Source organism: Mercenaria mercenaria, chromosome 8 (assembly GCF_021730395.1).
Source record: "Mercenaria mercenaria strain notata chromosome 8, MADL_Memer_1, whole genome shotgun sequence".
Classification (NCBI taxonomy): domain Eukaryota; kingdom Metazoa; phylum Mollusca; class Bivalvia; order Venerida; family Veneridae; genus Mercenaria; species Mercenaria mercenaria.
In genome coordinates, this window is record NC_069368.1 from 78,423,260 (window position 1) to 78,444,260 (window position 21,001).

Genomic DNA, 21,001 nt, shown 5'->3' on the forward strand with positions numbered 1-21,001 from the left:
CCGCGCAATGAGAAAATCAACATAGTGGCTTTGCGACCAGTATGAATCCACACCAGCCTGCCCATCCGCTGTTCGCTTTCAAAGCCTATTGCAATTAGAGAAACCGTTAGCGAACAGCATGGATCCTGACCAGACTGCGCGGATGCGCAGGCTGGTCTGGATCCATGCTGGTCGCAAAGCCACTATGTTGGTTTTCTCATGGTGCGGCTCATTTTTGCTATAATCAACTGAAATCAGACAAGTTCTGAAGTAAATATGCAGAGAAGTATTGAATAAAAGAATGAATAACACTTCTATTTATTTTTCAAAAGTGCCAAAAACTTTGGTTGTTTTTCTTTTCATTAATAGGTAAGCGATATGCAAAGTAATATGTTTCAAGGCGTGTTTTATGTCTTGTTTAACATCCAGGTATAAATAGAGAATATTAAGTTACTGTCTTATTAGGTGAGTCGAAGACAATGTAAAAATCGTGGTTTTATTCAAGACATTTTTTTCGCAGATGGTCCTAATAAATTTAAAATTAGACAGTAACCTATTGTTCTATTTTTCCTACCTTCTCATTTAAAATTGTCTTTTATAAAAATTACCCACCATCTAGGTATGTGTCTGCCTTAAATGTATGTGACCAATCTACACAACTTCTTTTGTAATCAGAATTGAAATAGCCCCTTCAAATTCATAACATTATAGAATAAAGGAGAAAAAACTAAGACTTACCGTATGTTTTGTACCAGACTTCACAAAAAGAAATATTATGAATAACCTATAATTCGCCAACAAGTCATAAAAAATACATTTAACAATGTTGTATCATTTTTCCTAAAACGCCCGAGAAACTTGTTGTGAAGTATGGAAATTGTTTAGGCAATAATTGTCCTCCTAAATTCGGTGTAAAAATCTAAATAAGAAGTAACAAAAGATCCAGTTTGACATTTATCGTTCTTTTTTTAATAGTTTATTTTGCGAATCTTTTCTTGAGTTTTTCGAGTACTTTTCTGACACCGGGTCGTGTATTGTGTTACGTGGAGATGGTTGCTGGTTGTTTTTGGCTTTGGTTTCATAGATAGTGCCGGTGTCCTCTTTGTTTCTTACTAAATCAATTTAAGGGGATAATTTTTGTGTTGATTTTTAGTCGGTGGGTGGCACACACTGACGGGGAATCAGTGCGGTCGGATGAAGGGGGATGTGCGGTATGGCCTGGATGTCCGGGCGGATGAGTAAACTGGTTGCTCTGGGTCGATGATTTTGCTCGGATTTTGGAGATTTTGCTCAGAATTCGGAGGATTTCGGAGTATGTGACCGAAGTTCGGAGGTATTGTTTTCATACTTTCTATGGCGGTGCCATGAGTGATTTTCCTCATTGTGTTAAGGTAAGTATATCGCATTGTCATAATTTGAAGAGGATGTTTGTTGTTATCTGTGGGTTGGGTATATATTGGTGTAGCTTCGGATTTCGAGAGGCCCCGCCGCCTGAATTGTCTTATGAGACTCATAGGGCAGACAGATATTTTAGTGGAGTTTTAAGTAGAATCGCAGAATAATTTTCCTTGGCCTTACATAAAATATCGACAATTAAACATGGATTGGGTCAAGGTTATAACCAGACTGCTTCTTAGTGATAAGGTGTGCCATTCTTATGATCACATGTATATAAGGATGGATTGATTGCTTGTTGACTCAGAAGAAGTTTTTTGGATGGCAAACAACTCCCGTTTTGATCTCAAACAATTGCTAGCAATCAATGACACATAAAAAAATTTTTAGGAACAAAAGGCAGATTGGATGATCATCACAATTGTTACAAACACTTCTGTCTTATCATCTACGATGTTCAAGGTGATAGGCCTTAACTTGCCATTAATTCTTCGCAAGGGAATTTATCTGGTGATGTTTCCGGGGAATTCGTCAGGCTACTGTTGTGCATGTCCGGATGTGTTGATACATGATGTTTAGAAGTGATTATAATTTTACGTTTGATTAATCAAATTAACCAAACTGCTTTTAAACAGTTGGACACGGCAGATTGTGTTTGCATTTAATGTGGAATATTTGAATGGCACTTTTCTGCGTGCCAGTTCATTCATTTCATTAATACAACTTGATGTTGCATGACTCATGGGTACAGTAGTGAAGAGCACATACTTTATGTGTCAAGCCAACTAATACATATACACACAAAAAGAAATATTATGAATAACCTATAATTCGCCAACAAGTCATGAAAAATACATTTAACAATGTTGTATCATTTTTCCTAAAACGCATGAGAAACTTGTTGTGAAGTATGGAAATTGTTTAGGCAATAATTGTCCTCCTAAATTCGGTGTAAAAATCTAAATAAGAAATAACAAAAAAAAAAAGTTTGACATTTATCGTTCTTTTTTTAATAGTTCATTTTGCGAATCTTTTCTCGAGTTTCGGTCGTTTTCTGTATTACATAGAATGGCAGCGTTATTTTTTGTTCTCATTCTGTGTCGAATAAAATTGATAAAATGCTCGGCAGAGCCTCGCATTTTATTATTTTATTCAACTCGTTTAATAAATTCAATATGAAAAGACACTCATGTAATATCCTCTATGTATGTAATTTTCGTTTTTAACATCATCGCCGCCTCGAAAATTTCAATTTTATAGCGGAGTCTTACAGTGCAGTTTGTTATGAACTTTCAAATTAATTAATACATTTGTAATCATGCGTTCCTTTACCCATTTAAGTCAATGTCAAACATTTACATGCAGAAAGTCGTAAAACAACAGATGCGTACAACTATATGCTGCCTAGACCGTAATTAACCACTTTAAATATATTTTACGTTTAGTTTACAAAATACCCTGCTGAGAGCTCTCCTTCATCATTCGAAATAACAAAGTGTTCAATGTGCCGGTTATTGGAATTATTAATGAATACATGATTTTCCGGGAAAATTATTACGCAATTTCGCAAATAATGGGATACGTCCAAATCGATATCGGAAATGTTGGTAGCCTTGAAAAGAATGTTGTCTCACAAACGGTCTGCTTTATTGAATAGCCAACCAAAATATAGTGATTCCAGGCGCAGTCTTGGATCCAACTGTATTATTAATAGGAACGTGTTACTCATAGGAAGGAAGAATTTACTGTAGTTTATTTTGGAAGCTTATATGCAGTCGAAGAATATTTGTGAATAGCGTAATACTTGTCGAAAAAGCAACTTTTCCAGACGAAGCTTATTTTGCCTTGCTGCAGTATCTAACACTAGCAATTCTGACGGATATAAACAAATATAAACAGACTGCATGGTTCTGTTATTGTACTCATTACAGAAGAAAACATGTCTTTCGGTGGACACAATTTTGGCTTGTGGAATGTTAATACAGGAAAATGAAAAACGACGCCAAAGAAACACGTAAACTGGAATACTGTTGAAAACAGAATTAAACGCATTCATTCCATTTGTAATTTACTGTCAGATGACCTGTTTTTAGCTTTTGATTAAGTTTCTTCCAGCATTTTTATTTAAAACAAAGCAGTCTTGTTCAAATCCCGCTCCATACGGCATTCTAATCCCATACCTACGCCCGACTCCTCGCCTGCACCATAAAGCCTGCCTTCGACGAACATGTTTATACTTCCCATTTTAAAGAACGAAAACATTTTCTAATTAGAGAAAACCATTAATCTCTGGGAGAAGATAATGCACTATACTCTCTTCTAATTATAGGATACATCTTACTTGAAGACTAAACTTTGACTTACGCGTAGGAAATGCACATTATATGTCAGTGAATTACAGCTGACAGCCTTCAAAATAGTTTGGCCCAGGTATAACACACGATCTAACATGGAAACTCTGTCTGCGAAAATGAATAATCTACAGTAACGTGCCAAATAAAGCTTTCATTAAAGTCCTATAGACTTTCGTGTATTTGCAACTTTTATAAAACAATTATATCTGAGAATATTGTAATACGTTTCTATCTGTTAGTAGTACTGTAGTGTATAATAAACAGATTTCTGAACTTAAGTGATGGGAATAAGGTAATGTTTGTCCGTCCTGATTGGTCAGTCATGTAAACAAACCCAAGAAGTGATTTTTTTTCAAAATTAATTTTTTACTGCATTTACAGTATTTTATTTTGTATTTTGACAAAATTTGCTACATTTTATGTGTATAAAAATGTTTTATCAAAAGAATTTCTCTCGCCATGTCAACGATGTAAACAGGGTTGTCGTCTCATTCACACGAAAATTACCAAGATAAAGTATCACTATTCATATGTTTTTCATCCAAGATTTGGTGGATCTAAGATAGTTGTTGAAAAAAATAACTGTGATTTGATATACATGTTTCGATTTATGGAAGGCCGTACACGCCATAATGTTATAATGAAAGCCTATGGGAAAACAATTGGTGTTCTCTAACCTGTTAGATTAGCGACTATATCACATTCTATTCTTTATCAAAGTCTCATTCTCATTCTTGTATTTATGCTAATACTGGCGTAAATTCCTTAAAAGTCTGCTATATAAAAAGTAGATATCTAATAGCAATATCAGCATCAAAGTGCATTACTTAAGAAATGGTTCTAAAAGATCAAATATTACGCCCTAATATCAGGTCTGTTGTAAACAATAACACAATAACACCAACTTCTCAAGTTAATATTATATAAAATACGGGAAAACACTAAGGCGCACAGAACTGTATTGATTGATAGTTAATTATTTAGTAGGAAAAGTTAAAATGTTATATAAAGAATGTTAAATATATGCCTTTCTATTGAATTTGTTATACAGTATCTTTATCAATATGAGATATACCAAAATGAATCAATCCAGATGCAGGGTTAGATGCTATCAACCTTCTAAAATTTCATTGCAGTAAATAACTAGGTAAGAGAACAGGAAATGAACTGTAAACATTGTGTTATGATAAACCTGTTATTATATAATACTCTGGTAAATAGCAGAAATGAACTAATCACTTGAAATAGCCTACACGCAGGAATATTTGGGTTTTTGGCAGAAAAGTAGTGAAGTGCTGGAATAAAATCACGAATTCAACAATGATATTCTCCTGATTTTGTTTACTCTAGGAATTCAGACTGATATAAAAAAAGTAGGTGGATTACATGGTTTTGTAAGAATCTTAATTCCATTTACACAATATTAAGAAAAAATATGTGTGCTGGATAGCAGGATGTAACTGATTCATCTTAAATGCCGCACGTGCTACAATGACGGTACTGGCGACTGAACATTTTTATTAATGAAAAAAAGCTTCAACATGGATTAACCATAAATAGTACTGAAGTAATATGCTCTAGAGAAGAGTAAGCGATTGTTTTTCAATTGATCTGTTTAAATTTTGATTTCAGGCACGAGAAGTCATTTGCGAGATTTTCGTCAATATATTAATAATAATTTATGCTGCAATGTGTGTTTTTACAATACTGTTCTCAGTTTGAAATACTGTATGAAACATTACCTTAACTTTATAATAGACATGATGTTTTATTTTATCGTTGTAAATGCAAAACTTTGCAAAATGTCAATACCATCTATAAACTTGCACTGCATAATGAGGTTGTCTGCTACCGTACACATTATTGACCTTTAACAGTCCCACAAGCCTGTTTTGTCGACAGGTGACACCTACCATCATATTTTCATGTGTATTTTCTGACATTTATCTTCGCGGATGCAACATTCTCAAAATATAATGACACATATCTTATCTCTTTACTTCCGGTGAAAATATAACCTCAGTCAATAATTAAATTTTATTTCAGTAAGACCATATTTCTTTTGTCTCTTTTCCTTGCAAATCCATTTTAGAGTTAAATGTGATCAGTGTGCCACCTATAGGTTGAAGGTCAGTAATCCTTCTTTGTTTCATATAAAAAACGAGAACTTCAGGTCGTCTTTACGTATCTTTATAGAAATCACTTTTTCCTACACCTATTTTCATGAAAGTTCTATCATAAATTAACGAAAAAAAAAATGAAAAGAAATAGGGGGTTGAATAGTTCCTAGTGAAATGCCAGTCAGTTGTGGTCTGTTATCCAAAAAATGGCGCACATTTGCTCTTGTCCGCACAATAAAATCCTACTTCCGGTTTCGATCTGCAAAACTTGCCATAATGGGGTGTATTAACATGGAAACCGTCTCATTTCATGCAGAATGTATTCTAGCAGAGAAAAAAAATGTGATTAAAGCACTCGTTCTACATGAATTTGCGCAAAAATGAGAAAATTAGGTTCTATTTATTATGGACTTCTTTCGATTACACCTACACCACGGAAGCACATTTTCGACCGAATTACTGACCTATAAAATATAACCTCAGTCAATAATTAAATGTTATTTCAGTAAGACCATATTTCTTTTGTCTTTTTTCCTGGCAAATCCATTTTAGAGTTTAATGTGATCAGTATGCCACCTATATACTCTCTGCAAAAGATTTATTAAGAATAAAAGGCATGTTGCATTGAGTTACATCCCTTTCAGTAACATCTTTTATTGCCCTTTATATTTTAAATTATCTCCCTTTATAAGGCGGAAATATATTTCAATAGCTGGAAACTATTTTCCGTATTGGCGATACTTTGGAACGGAGGTTTTGGAGAACAGTATATTTAACCGATGATGATCTTAGGCTTTCGTGCCAGGTGCATAGCATAATGTACGCAGAAAATTCTCATCTGAAACCAAATTAGTCACTTTGTTTGTCCTATAACTGGTGTTTGCTGGTTTTGTTGTCCGGCATCTTTCCAATCAACCATACATATATCTTTGAAATGATGCGTTGTGTCGTTTACCGTAGGAGCTTATTTAACTCCTTGCCAAATTACCATTTTTAGTTTTTATATATAAAATAGGATTTAATATTGCTAACGGTATCCTTAATTAAACCGCAGATTAACAGAAGAAATATGTGATATTTCATGGACTGAGATCATGTTCCTCAATAGAATGGACTGCTTTCGGATATACGTGTAACTGACTTTTTTAAAAGTGTCTACGTATTCACACTTATTCATATTCATTGTGTCTAATTTAAGTAATATTGATATGTTTTTGGTTATAAGTCTCTAATAACTCTTACTATAGAGTGGCAGTGTGCATTTTATATCGATATTTTATTATGTAATTTATGCTGCACAATGAATAGACAGAAATAAAGAGAGAATAATCATTGAGCGCTTTATAACTAAAGTAAAGCCTTGCTGCACAACGAAGGCAGTACTTTTATATTACCTATAGAAGAAATTTAATGCTAAACACGTTTTGCATAACGAATGATAGAAATATAAGAATAATTTTGTTATATTTTTTCTCTCAAATATTTGCATTAAAATTTTAATTTAAGTGAAAAGAAGATATAGGCATTCTTAATATTATGATAATCTTAAAAACTTCAGTCAGTTCTAAACTCAAATCTTTTAGAGTCAAAATGTTGAAGTAATCCATTCGCTGTTGCGATTTCGTGGAGGGCAAAAGACAATGGAACTTTTAAGTATTTAATATATCTTTTGTACTCCTAAAAAGCAAAGTATTGAAATTTTTATCAAGGATATGAAAACACTGTCATGTATTAAAGAATAAATCACACACACGCGCACGCACACACGCATACGCGCACCAGCACGCACCGGCACGCAAACACACATGTGAAACCAGCTGAAAAAAGGATAATTGTAGAACATGATTTCATTCTTAAATATTTAAATGTCATATTTTACAGGATGTAACGAAAGGCTAGGGTTAACTTTAATTACTTAAAATAGCGTGTGCTTTCAACTTTCGACTGAAGATAAATAATTGTCTTCATTTTTAAGAGAAAGAAAACGGCATCCCATCATTCAGTCTGTCTGTACGGTCGTCTAAAATAATTTCCTTGAAGTATTTTCATAACCGGCTAGAAAATGAGAAAGATTGCAGTTATTTTGTTCCAGTGACAATGATGGATCCGATTTATTTTTTGAAAATATATTTGACTTACACTAACATATCATTTTCAACTAGAACAAAAACTTTTCTTTACAGGCAGAATTTATAACATGCTATGCATCTGAAAGTGTATTTTAACACAGTAAAATAGTAAAAGAACGGGTGCACAAATTCAGCCATAAAAATAAAATAGCCGACTCAGTGCTCAGTCTTTTCCTTAAACTTCAAACTGCTAGTGATCCGATTTAATTTGGCTTTCATGAAAACCACAGTCTTTCTCGATGTAAAATATATAAAATTCAAACGTTTACATGCAGGATATGGCTAAAATATTGATGACTGTAATCGCGTAACTTCCTGGGGCCGAAATGCGACTATAGGCGTTATATTTTCTACCCCTGTAGCGTCGATATGCGACTATACGTGTGTTATCAGGACTCCTCAGGGCGGCGATTGACGAGTATAGTCGCGGCACCGAGATCATGATAATTGCGATAAGTACTTGTTAATTGTTGATAATCTTGACAAAAGCAAAATTACTTTGCAAACTGGCTATTATTTCTTTGATGTAATAATTACTAGTTGTGCTAATAATTAGTTCCCTTGTTAAAATAAATGTCTGTAACTATGCGGTAATATAAATGAAATAAAAAGACGATCTCCGCTATGTTTCGTTCATACTGTATTTCAAAAGAGTAAAATAATGTCTTCGGCCAGAGATCTTTCTTAAAATGAAGAAAATATTAACCATTTAGATTCTGCTGTTTTGCAAAATGTTTTTCAAAATGTTTAGTGCTCAACTCATTAAAACTGTGTAAAATCTTCAAGGCCACGTCCTTTGTATTTATGTATGCATGAAAGTAAATAAAAAGCTGGATGTAATAGTTATTCTTGTTAGGATGTAGAAGGTACATAGTGCAATGTGAAAATGAGATTAATTACTGACACATATACTGTACCACTGCGCATGACCACCGGAAGGCGATGGTACGAGGGTGATAATGCGATGGTACGATGGTGAAAACGCGATGGTACGATGGTGATAACGCGATGGCACGATGGTGAAAACGCGATGGTACGATGGTGATAATGCGATGGTACGATGATGAAAACGCGATGGCACGATGGTGAAAACGCAATAGTACGATGATGAAAACGCGATGATACGATGGTGAAAACGCGATGGTACGATGATGAAAACGCGATATTACATCGACATTTCACCATCGTACCATCGCATCATCGCGATTTCATCATCGTGCTATCGCGTTTTCACCATCGTACCATCGTTGTTTCATCATCGTGCCATCGCACCATCGCGTTTTCGTCATCGTACCATCGTACATCGCGGTTTAGGATTCAATAAAAAGTCACGATTGTCCAAACGGAACATCGGCCTCTGCATGCCGTGAATTCCCAGTCCAATATTACCACTTTGTATTTTCGCAGTAGCGAAGCTTTAACTTGAAATACTTAGTACATTTTGAGAGTTGTATATACTTGTATTTTCCCTATAAAATGTCAAGGTCAGTAGTGGTTAGTGTTAAGTTACCTTTAAGGCACTCCACAAAATAATTGTATTCTTTTGTATTTCCATGATGGTAATTATACATTTTTATATGAAGAAATGAGAAATAACAAGTATCCGGTTACAACTTGACAGTTACAGATATAGGGCTAAGACAATATATTTAATGTCTAGATATAATATTCAATTAATGTAGTAGTATGCACGATTTTTTGCACCAAATTCATGTGAGAGGAAAAAGTAGACGACTAGGTATTGGTGGGTCTTTAACACTTCTAATTTCTTGAATACCGATGGATAAAAATAAATGCTATAGCCTATAATTAACGGTTAATGCGAACACCATGCGCGTACCGTGGCATACTCAGTTACTCGGCTGAGTAACATTTAAAATCCACAAACAAAAAATAAAGAAGGCTAAAAACTCCATAGAAGCAATAAAAAAACTGATCAGGAGTGGGTATGGGGGTAGGGACAATGTCATAGCATATGAGTATGTTGTTGTCTTGGTCCTGGACTTTTATTTATTTTAATTTTTGTGACGGCAGACTGCTGTTGCTCTTTTATCAAAATTTCTAAATTTTGTTTCTTTCTTGCTCCACATTCACTTGTTATTGTAAATACGTATTTAAATCTAAATACATTTAAAATTCTAAATACATATATGATTTCAGATATATACTATAGCTGCTATTGACCATAGGACCAATCTTCTTAATGGCAATTGTCCATCACTAGTAAAATTTGGAAGGATAAACAACTGCAACTGTAACAACTATGAATTCCCAAGCATTATTTCCAAATTCGCTACGCTGAAACAAATTAAAATAAATTATCAATCCCATAATCAAAGAGAATCAACGGGAGCAAACAGAACAGATTCATAAGTTAACATTTAGGTTTTGTTATCCGCATTGCCATAGTATAACACTCAACTTCAGTCATATAAACTATCAATTCATTAATTTCTACAAGGAAAAAATACGGTTATGAATATACTTTCCGGGTCATTTGAGGTTATGAGGCACCTACTTAACGCTACTTCACTCCGTCGTGGGAGGGGGTAGTATAAAGAGGCCAAGTTTCAACACCAGCCACCTTAATTCTTCTTATGCCCTGACACCCATTTCCCAAAATTTATTACCGAAAAAAATACATCAATCAAAATTATCTAACGCACGAAATAATTGTACATCCTACACCTCAGTACCTTTAAAATACGGTAATACCTAGATTTCTTTAAACCTTGGATATACATATGTAATAAATACTCATAACTAGCAAATATTTAATTACTAGTGTCGTCTACACATTTCCTGTATTATCGTTTCGTTAATTTAGATTTTATATTTCAGCCTTAACATCTGTCACAAGACTTTTGTCTCTGTATCATTATTTACTTGATTGTTTCCAAGACTGTAGAGATACATTTCACGGAAATTGTAAGTTGTGAAAACCATTGTTCATGGCAAGGACGATTGTGATATTACAAACATGCAACAGACGGCAAACAATAACTTTTAGTAATCGCCTTTGTCTAGAAATCAATATAATGCTTACAACATTTTCTTATAACTGCAATATTCAAAAGAGAATTTACCGTAAATTTGCTTAAAGAATGAAATAAGAAGCTGTTGAAATAGCTTCATCATTACACCCCCACAAAACGAAGTTTGGCGAGGGGGTATATAGGAGTGATCTTGTCGGCCGGTCGGTCGGTCCGTCCGTCCGTCCGTCCGTTGGTTTTCATGGTTTCCGGACAGTAACTCATGAAAGGCTTGACATATTTAAATGTTTTTGGTACACAGGTGTAACACCATAAAATACAGGTTAAGTTTGACTTTGAGGTCAGTAGGTCAAAGGTCAAGGTCAGAATGACCCGGAACAGGTAAACGGTTTCCAGATGATAACTTGAGAATGTTTGGGCCTAGGATAGTAAATGTTGGTACACAGGTGTAACATCATAAAATACAGGTCAAGTTCAGCTTTGAGGTCAGTAGGTCAAGGGTAAAGGTTGCAATGATCCGGAATAGTTAAACGGTTTCCGGATGATAACTTGAGAACGCTTAGGCCTAGGATCACGAAAGCTGATAGGGAGGTTGGTCATAACCAGCAGATGACACCTGTAGATTTTGAGGTCAGTAGGTCAATGGTCAAGGTCACGGTGACCCCCGAACAGTTAAACCATTTCCGAACGACAACTTGATAACGCTTGGGCCTAGGATCACGAAACTTAATAGGGAGGTTGATCATGACCAGCAGATGACCCCTATTGATTTTGAGGTACAACTTTGACATTGGCTTACTTCTGTGACAAGACCGTACTGTGATATAATTGTCACTCCTGTGACAACTCTAGTTTTGTATGTTTTGAAATTGTGCCTAAATCAAAGTTTGTCCTCTGCAGTCTGATCAGTTCCTAAGCATTTCAGAGTATTTACTGCAAGGTGATTGCATTTATTCCGTTGTAACACGTATGCACACATGCGTACTTTGTTTAAGAATTGAATGCTATTTTCTGTGCGTTTATACGGGTATAAACCACATTGGGACTTTTTGCAAATTCATTAATCGAGCTAGCGCATCTTGGATGATTAGCAAGAAGCCTTCCAGTGTGGTTCATACCCATATAAACGCACAAAAATAGCATTCAATTCTTATATTTACATTGTACGATATTTTGCTACAAAAATAACTGATTTGCTTTCCAGGAGTATCAGAAAATCAAAATAAATGTCAAGATATCGATATTTTCGTCATCTTATAACAGAACAGTCAAAAAGACCGATCCACGTTTAACTATAATTCGCCTTCTGATAAAAATACAGTTCCTGGTTTTTATTAACTCCAGTGACAATTTATACAGTCGTGTCGATTCAATTGTGATTTTTGACGTAAGAAAAATAAGTTAAAGCTATAATTAAATGTTCTTTTAGAAAGTTTTGGCGTCCAATTTTGAAAGATTTTTTGGAACTAGGCCATTTTGTTCATGGTTTTGGTAAAGAACGTCAGATTACGCGGCAATCTCGCGGAAATGGTCGTCATTGATATTATTACTCTAATGATGTTTATACGAAAATTAGCGGTTGTATCTTTCCTTATGAAATGTATATTGAATGCAAATTTTGTATACAACTAGTAAGTTTGGAAAAAGAAGTCATCTTGCTTAATTAGTGAATAACAAATATCATCCTGAATAAATAGATAGCCTAGTCCAAATCCTTCTAAAATCCCAGCCCCACCCATCTCCCCGACTTAGATTTGTAACGTTCATCAACTTATATAGACCTTTCTTTACATTCCGAGCCGTTTGTCAATATTTTGACCTGGTTAGAAAAAATCACCAGAAGCCTCCCTTTCTATTTGTTTGTTTTAAATTTCCATGAGGGAGGCTTCCCGCCGGAGGAGGGGATTCCTCCTTCCACACTCTCCCCTTGAGTAACATCTAAATTGATCACGCTACGCCCCTGAACACGATAATGTTACACACCGATAGCCACACGAGAACTGCATGAAGATATAGACTTGCCACAGTCAGATAAGAGCTGGCGCTATTAGTGAACTAACGCCCCCGAAGTCACGAAGTGTGACCAAAAATGCTACAGTATGCCAGCATAGTTTAGGTATGACTCATTTTGCGATCAGATTAAACAAGTTCTCCGGAGGTAATCTTGACCTTGGAGCTAGGGTCTGGGTTTTGAGCATGACACACCAGCTCATCATAGGGAAGAATTGTGACAAGTAATTTCTGATGAATGGCAGAGTTACTGACCGCACAAGAAAGATACAATGTTAAGTCTAAGTGTGATTTTGACCTTGAAGCTAGGGTCTTGGGCTTGTGTCTGACACGTCATTTTAATATAGGGAACGTTTATGCCATGTAATTTTAAAATCAATTGATCGATGGAAGAGTTATGGAACGGACAAGAAACACACCATGTAAACTGTCAACCTCTAAATGTGACATTGCCCTTAGAGCTAGCGGTCTGTTTGTTATGCATGACCCGTTTTCTCGTTATGGTGAATATTTATGCCAGTTCTTTGATGAATGACATAGTAACGAACCGCACATGAAACAAACCCTATTAAACTTTGACTTGACTTCTAAGTGTAAACTTGATCTTGGAGCTAGGGGTCTGGTTCTTGAGCGTAACACATTGCCTCATTATGGAAAACATTTATGCCAAGTTGTTTCAAAATACCTTCATGGATAACAGAGTTATATACCGGACACGAAAAAGATCCTATTAACCTATGACTTCTAAGTATGACCTTGACCTAGGAGCAAGGGATCTGGGTCTTTCGCATGACACATTGTCTGATTATGGTTACCATTTATGCTATGGTATTTCAAAATCCCTTCATCGATGGCAGAAATATGGACCGGATACAAAAACAGATCCTGTTAACATTTAAACTCTAAGTCTGACCTTGACCTTGGAGCTAGGGGTCTGAGTCTTGCCCGTGACACGTCGTCTCATAAAGATAAACATTGATGCTAAGTATTTTCAAACTTCTTGATGAATGGCAAAGTTACGAACCGAACATGAAACAAACCCTATCAACGTTTGACTTCTAAGTGTGACCTTGAAGCTAGGGGTCTGAGTATTACACACGAAACGTCGTCTCATTAAGGTTAATGTATATGCCATATTATTTTAAAATTCCTTCGTTGACGGCAGAGTTACAGCCCGGATAAGAATTTACAAAATTACAGCCGGACGGACGGACAGACAAGGCGAATTTAATATGCCCACCTTCGAGGAATAAAAATCAAAGAACATACTGTAGTGTAAATAAGAAGTTATCTGCTGAAACATCGTTAAAAGATGTAAGGATGTTTTTGATAAATTAAACCTAAAATTATCAACTACTTTTGTAAAAATCTTGAAACAGATATATACCTTACGGTGATTTAAACAATGAATCGCAGCATGTATATTATAAATGGAATGATGATTATAGAAGTTTATTTAGAAGAGCACTGTTGGGAAAATTAAATGATTTTAACAACATTTTAAACGTTGATATAAATAATGTTTAAGTAAATCGATATATTGATGATTTGGTTTTAATTTTTTCTCAGTTAATCTGTGATGCAGCAGATCCATTTTTCAAAAGAAGAACCAGCAAACGCAGTCTGAAAAATTATGACAACTCCTGGTTTGATAATGAATGTTATGAGGCGAAACAGTTTTATAAGGAGAAGTTGCATATTTTTAATGGAAACAAAACAATTGAAAATAGAGTCTCGTTGTGTGAGTCTAAGAAATCGTATAAAATGATTTTAAAAAGAAAGAAGCCAGCATTTATATACAAGAAATCGCAAGAACTTGCAAACTTAAAAAATGTAAGCCACGTGAGTTTTGGCGTCATTTTAAGAAACAAAAACATCAGACTGGTGGTGATATTTCGTGTGAAGAATTTCAAAAATATTTTTCTGAAATGTTTGACAATATTAAATCAACTGTGATTGATGAGGTAGAATCATTCAACGAACATGGTGATTTTAATACAGAAAACCCTACTTTTGAAGAATTAAATATGCAAATTACAAATGAGGAGGTGCGAGCAGCAGTCCGTCGCCTAAATCGTAATAAAGCTTCTTCTCCTAGTGATAATTTGTTAAATGAATATTTCATTGAGTCTATTGATATATTAGTAGGACATATTACAGATTTATTCAACATTGTTTTTGATTCAGGACATTTTCCTGAACTTTGGACACAAGGTTTTATTGTTCCTCTACATAAAAAGGGAGATAATAGAACTGTTAATAATTACCGAGGTATCACACTACTTAGCAATCTTGGAAAATTATTTACAAGTATTCTTACATCAAGAGTAGAAAAATGGTTTGACGACAACAATTTTTTGTCAGATGCACAGTTTGGTTTTCGAAAGGGATGCAGCACAGTGGATGCAATTTTTGTTTTACACAATTTAATTGTGCAAATGTTATCAGAAAAATATAGACTTCCGTGTGCTTTTATTGATCTTAAAAGGCATTTGATTCTGTGTATAGAAACGCCCCTCTGGTTAAAACTATTTAATATGTGACTTGATGGAAAGATACTTTATTTATTAAAGCCATGTATTCGGTTGTGAAGTCTTGTGTTAAACATTGTAATACTTATTCAGACTTTTTCAATATATCAATTGGTTTAAGACAAGGGCAAAATAATTCGCCGGCGCTGTTCGCCTTATTTTTAGAAGATCTTGAATTGTTTTCACAAAATAGATCAGATTGTGGTCTCACTATTTATGAATTGTGTATTGTTATTTTACTATTTGCGGATGATATGGTAATCGTTGGCAAATCCCAGGAAGACTTGCAACACTCTTTAAATACATTATATGAATATTGTAATAGGTGGGGTCTTAGTTAATACAGCAAAAACAAAAATAGTTATTTCGTAAAAGGGGGCCCGTCAAACCGAATGAAAAATGGTTTTATAATGGTGACCCTGTTGAAGTTGTAAATAACTTTAATTACTTACTTGTCCAGTGTGGGGTTTTACAAAGTCAAAGGATCTGGAAAGAGTTCACCTTAAGTTTGTAAAATACTGTTGGGTGTGAAACAAAGTGCAAACAATGCTGCTGTTTATAGTGAATTAGGTAGATACCCACTCTATGTTAATAGGTATGTACAAATTGTCAAGTACTGGTTTAAGATATTACAAACTGATAAATGTTATACTAAGGCAAATATATCAAAATGCATTAGATAATAGCTCAATTGGCGTTAAAAATTTGGCACTTGATGTAAAAAATCTACTGAATGATTTTGGTTTTTCTGATATTTGGGAGAACTCGTTTGATGTCAATAGCAAAACATTTATACACGTTTTCAAACAAAGAGTTATAGATTGTTTTAAACAAAAGTGGTTTTCAGATTTAGAATCCAATCAAGTGTTATACACCTTGTATAAATATATCAAACCACAATTTTGCATGGCATGGAACACTATCTTAAAACTATTTTTTGTAAATCTCTCCGTAAGAATATCAGTAGGCTAAGAATATCATCACATAGTCTACGCCATAGAAACTGGTAGATATGGACGTAATAGGATACAGCGTAATGAAAGACTATGTCAGTTATGTAACATAGATGAGATCGAGGATGAGTTTCATTTTATTTTTTATATGTTCTAGTTATCAAGAATTCGCCTTAGATTTATTAAACGTTATTATTACATCAGGGGCGTTGAATTCTTCATGTGAGGAAGCCATCCAGCTGGCTTACGGAAAGTCGGTGGTTCTACCCAGGTGCCCGCTCGTGATGAAATAATGCACGGAGGGGCATCTGGGGTCTTCCTCCACCATTAAAGCTGGAAAGTCGCCTTATGACCTATCATGTGTCGGTGCGACGTTAAATCCAACAAAACAAAACAATTACATCAGACCAAGTATGTACAAATTAATTGAATTATTGCAATCAAACAATAATGAATATAGCAGTTTTTATTCTGTTACCATGTAAACAATACACTATAAAACAAAAACATTACGGTAACATTATAGACATCCGTAGCGCAATTGACTTTATCAGCGTTGCATGTATAAATTAATTGTGATAAGTTTCTCGGGGTTATTTGGTACTTGACCTTTATAACATGCACAACGTATGATAGTATGCCATGTACGTTTTGATATAACAAAATGTATTTTCGTCTATTCTCCACACACAAAATATGACCTCAATATGCAACATGTTCTTTCTTTCTCTACTTAAGATTTGATATTTATCCTTTTTATGAGTTTGAAATGTGACCTAGAAATTATTATATTTAAAGTGCATTGATATAGCAAAATGTATTTTCGTCTATTCTCCACACATCAAATATGACCTCAATATGCTATAAGTTGTTCTTTTTTCTCTACTTAAGATTTGATATTTATCCTTGTTTTTATAAGTTTATCATGTGACCTAGAAATTATTATATTTTAAAATGTATGTATGTATGTATGTATGTAACGAGATACTTTATATGTATAAGTTACTGAAATAAAATTATGTTCTGTTCTGTTCTTATTAACTTAATAATAACATAATATATTAACAAAATCTGAAAAGTGGATCCCTCGGAAGCACTGATGACAAGTCTAATAGTGAATATTGCAGACTCAATTTTACTGTAGTTGGTTTACTTTGTATACACTAGTCAGCAGTGTATACAGTCATGTATCTAGATAATTTGCAATCATGCTTTGCACGGGATATCACGGATCAGAGGGATAGACTGGCTATATTCATCACTACAACCCAGCAAACTGTATGAAATCTAAAGTGGTAGTATATTCATGGCATGGGGAATTAAGAAATATCATATTACTTTTTTAAGGATGACTACCCGTAATAGGCCTCAATTTCACCAAAAGCGTATACATACAACTTGATAATGTAAGCTTTGAAAATGTCAAACAATAGAAATAAGGTGCATATTAACAAGTTATATAGTGATAGAAATTCTCAAAAATTTCCTTTAAATTACCTCCCCTGATAATTTTTTTTCATGAGTTACCTCCCCTGAGAACTAGAAAAAAAATCTCCTTTTCCCTACGGGGAATTCTAGATTTCTTTTTGATATTTGTATCAGAATCATATAATGCATCTTTCTACCGTAAAATTTTCTCGAAACTCAGGTTCAGATTCTCATAATCAAAGAAATTAAATATTTCCCATAGGCATCAATGTTAACTTCAATACCGATTATCTCCCCTAAAAAAGACAAAATTTGAAAAATCTCTCGGTGAAACGTTTTAATTTTGTGACTAAATCTCATTTAAATATTACCATCCAGTTACAAGATATGAAATATGGCTATTACACTATATTATCCTTAATAAGGTTTGTTCATATATTTTCTTGAACATTTGTCTACGAATTTCTTTCAATGTCTAAATTCACGGTACCTGTATTAACGTATGATAGTACCTGTATTAACGTTTGACAGTACCTGTATTAACGTTTGATTACAGTATCTAAGACTCCTACATTTAAGTTTTCACGTCTATCTAAAATAACTGCAACTGTTACAATAGAAGGACGTTTTATTGTCAATGAGTATATCTGTTTAACTTGTCGGCTGCATTTTTCCATCGTGCAATATTGCCTTAGGCAACGCGTGCTTGTCAACGTAAATTGCTTTACGTCGTTAATTAGAGATAAAGATAAAGTGTTTTAAAAGATAGTACAAAAGTGCTGATATAGTCTTAACCGAGATAAGATTACATTTTGTTATCACATATGAAGGTCAATGGACTTGGGAAATACTAAACAGGTGAGTCCAGTTTACTAATGTAATATATTTTATATACTTCCTGATAGAAGGAAACCCCGCATTGTTACATCAGTAGTACATACTTTTAAATAAAACTGTACGTCAGATCTGCTTAAGACATTTAAAAATCTTACTTTTGGGGCTCATTTTATTCTAGATAGTTATAGTAAAACAGTAAAATATCTAATTAAGACACTTGTTGAATGCGCATTATTAATGCGTCATATTGAAAAACAGTTTAAGGCGAAAAGAATGCTAGCTTCATTCCATTGTATCCAATAAACAAGAAAGAACAGTTTTAAATTTTCCGTGATAAGAAATCAGTTATACTTTGTTTTTAATTCTGAAATTAGGGCAGCAGCTGTTTAGTGAATTTTAAAAACACGCCTATTTGTCGGTTTATATATGTAAATTCGACCCTGTCGTTCATATTTTTTAATGTTAATATAATTATAGTCTCTTATAGTTCTATCGTAAGAATGGCTATGTGCAATGCTGTGTTCTTTTACCATGCATTTGCTGGTTGCATTGTGCATAGATGAGACTGAACTAAAATAAAATGTATGATCTTAACTACTAACCAGTTTTATGTATTTAAGAGCAGTACAATATTATGCATTATTTGTTATGTGTATGTAATGAGACAATGCGCATCTTATGTTATAAATGCAATGTATAGGAAGATAGATTAAACAGTGAGGGCTAGTGATTTGTCATAATTAACTTATAAATAATCAACACAGATGAATTTGAATTTTACGACGCTGTATACTACAAGTAACTTCATTTAAATTTTGAGACACTATATACACTGTGAGTAAGTTATCACGGGATATTGAAAACAACTCTTGACAAAATTGTAAAATCATGGTCGATATCTGCGGCAAATGCTTTTAATTAATTTTTTCTCGCGTGTTTGTCCAACGAACCTATTGTGTACTCAGATGCTTGTTTAATATAACTTAAGTTTCGTGTGGATATTAAAATTTGACAAAGCTTTATTTTAGACCCACTTGAATTCCAAATCATTACGTTGTGTATGCAGCGACACCACCAAATTGATGTAACTATTAAAATACGCATTATTTTATCAGTGTGCCTCCGTGGCCAAGTATTTATCGTCGCTGACCTCGAATCACTTGCCCCTCACAGCTGTGGGTTCGAAACTTCGTTTGGAGTGTAGAATGCTTTCAGAAGCCAGGTACCCACTATATCTGAAATGATGTCTGGAGGGAGTGCCTTGAGGGGGTGCCTGGAGGGAGTGCCTGGAGGATATGCCTGGAGAGAGTGCCTGGAGGGGGTGCCTGGAGTCCTCCAGTGTCTGGAGGGGGTGCCTGGAGGGAGTGCCTCGAAGGGGTGCCTGGAGAGAGTGCCTGGAGGGGATGCCTGGTGAGAGTGCCAGGAGGGGGTGCCTGGAGCCCCCCAGTGCCTGTAGGGGTTACCTGGAGAGAGTGCCTGGAGAGGGTGCCTGGAGCCCTTTGGTGCCTGGAGGGGGTGCCTGGAGAGAGTGCATGGATCCCTCCAGTGTCTGGAGCCCTCCAGTGGCTGGAGAGAGTGCATGGAGGGGATGCCTGGAGGGGGTGCCTGGAGCCCTCCAGTGCCTGGAGGGAGTGTCTTAAGGGTGTGCCTGGAACCTTTCAGTGCCAGGAAGGAGTGTCTGGAGGGAGTGCCTTGAGGGAGTGACTGGAGGGGTACATAAAGTCTTCTTTTACTGTGAAAAGCTGGCAATTTCGACATATGACCTTTGTCGTTAAACCCAACCAAACCAAAACAAACAAGTTTAAGTTCCTAAGGCTTTAACTTTTATGTTAAAATCAGACTAAATAGGTTATGCATAATTGCATGGTAAGATTAACACTTTTTTTTTAATTACTACGCATGAATTTATTCCATTAGAACCATAAAGAAAGGTAATAAAAACAATGAGTTTAATAAAACTTCCTCTTTTGTTAATCAATATTCAAACCTTTAACAAATATTAGAGACATCAGTTATCGGAAACAGGATGCAACAAGAAATCAATATAAACATAATTATGTTCATAACAAAAATGTGTGGCAGCCAAATTATAGACAAAGGCACTATGGGCCTTTAAACACTATTCCTCATTCGTTGAAATACAGTTGTCAATATCAGTCTGATAGGAAGTCGAAATTATGATAACTTGTATTGCTAGATTTTACTTTTATATATTACCACCTCGTTTATAATTTGAATGTTATTTAATGTTACAAAATGTATTTTGTCCATC

General features: G+C 34.7%; 1 protein-coding gene across 4 annotated transcripts in view; it reads left to right on the forward strand.

The window, feature by feature from the left end:
• LOC123566006 (polypeptide N-acetylgalactosaminyltransferase 13-like) overlaps positions 1-21,001 on the forward strand; it is a 69,786-nt gene that overhangs the window by 10,699 nt on the left and 38,086 nt on the right. The window contains exon 1 of one of the 4 annotated variants that reach the window (XM_045359815.2): positions 5,079-5,101. The exons of 1 other annotated variant lie outside the window; for it this stretch is intronic. The gene's annotated coding sequence lies outside the window, so the exon portion shown is untranslated. Of the gene's footprint in view, positions 1-5,078; positions 5,102-5,175; positions 5,316-18,593; positions 18,751-21,001 lie in introns of those variants that run through there. 2 more of the 4 variants (XM_045359814.2, XM_045359812.2) reach the window with 2 other exon arrangements.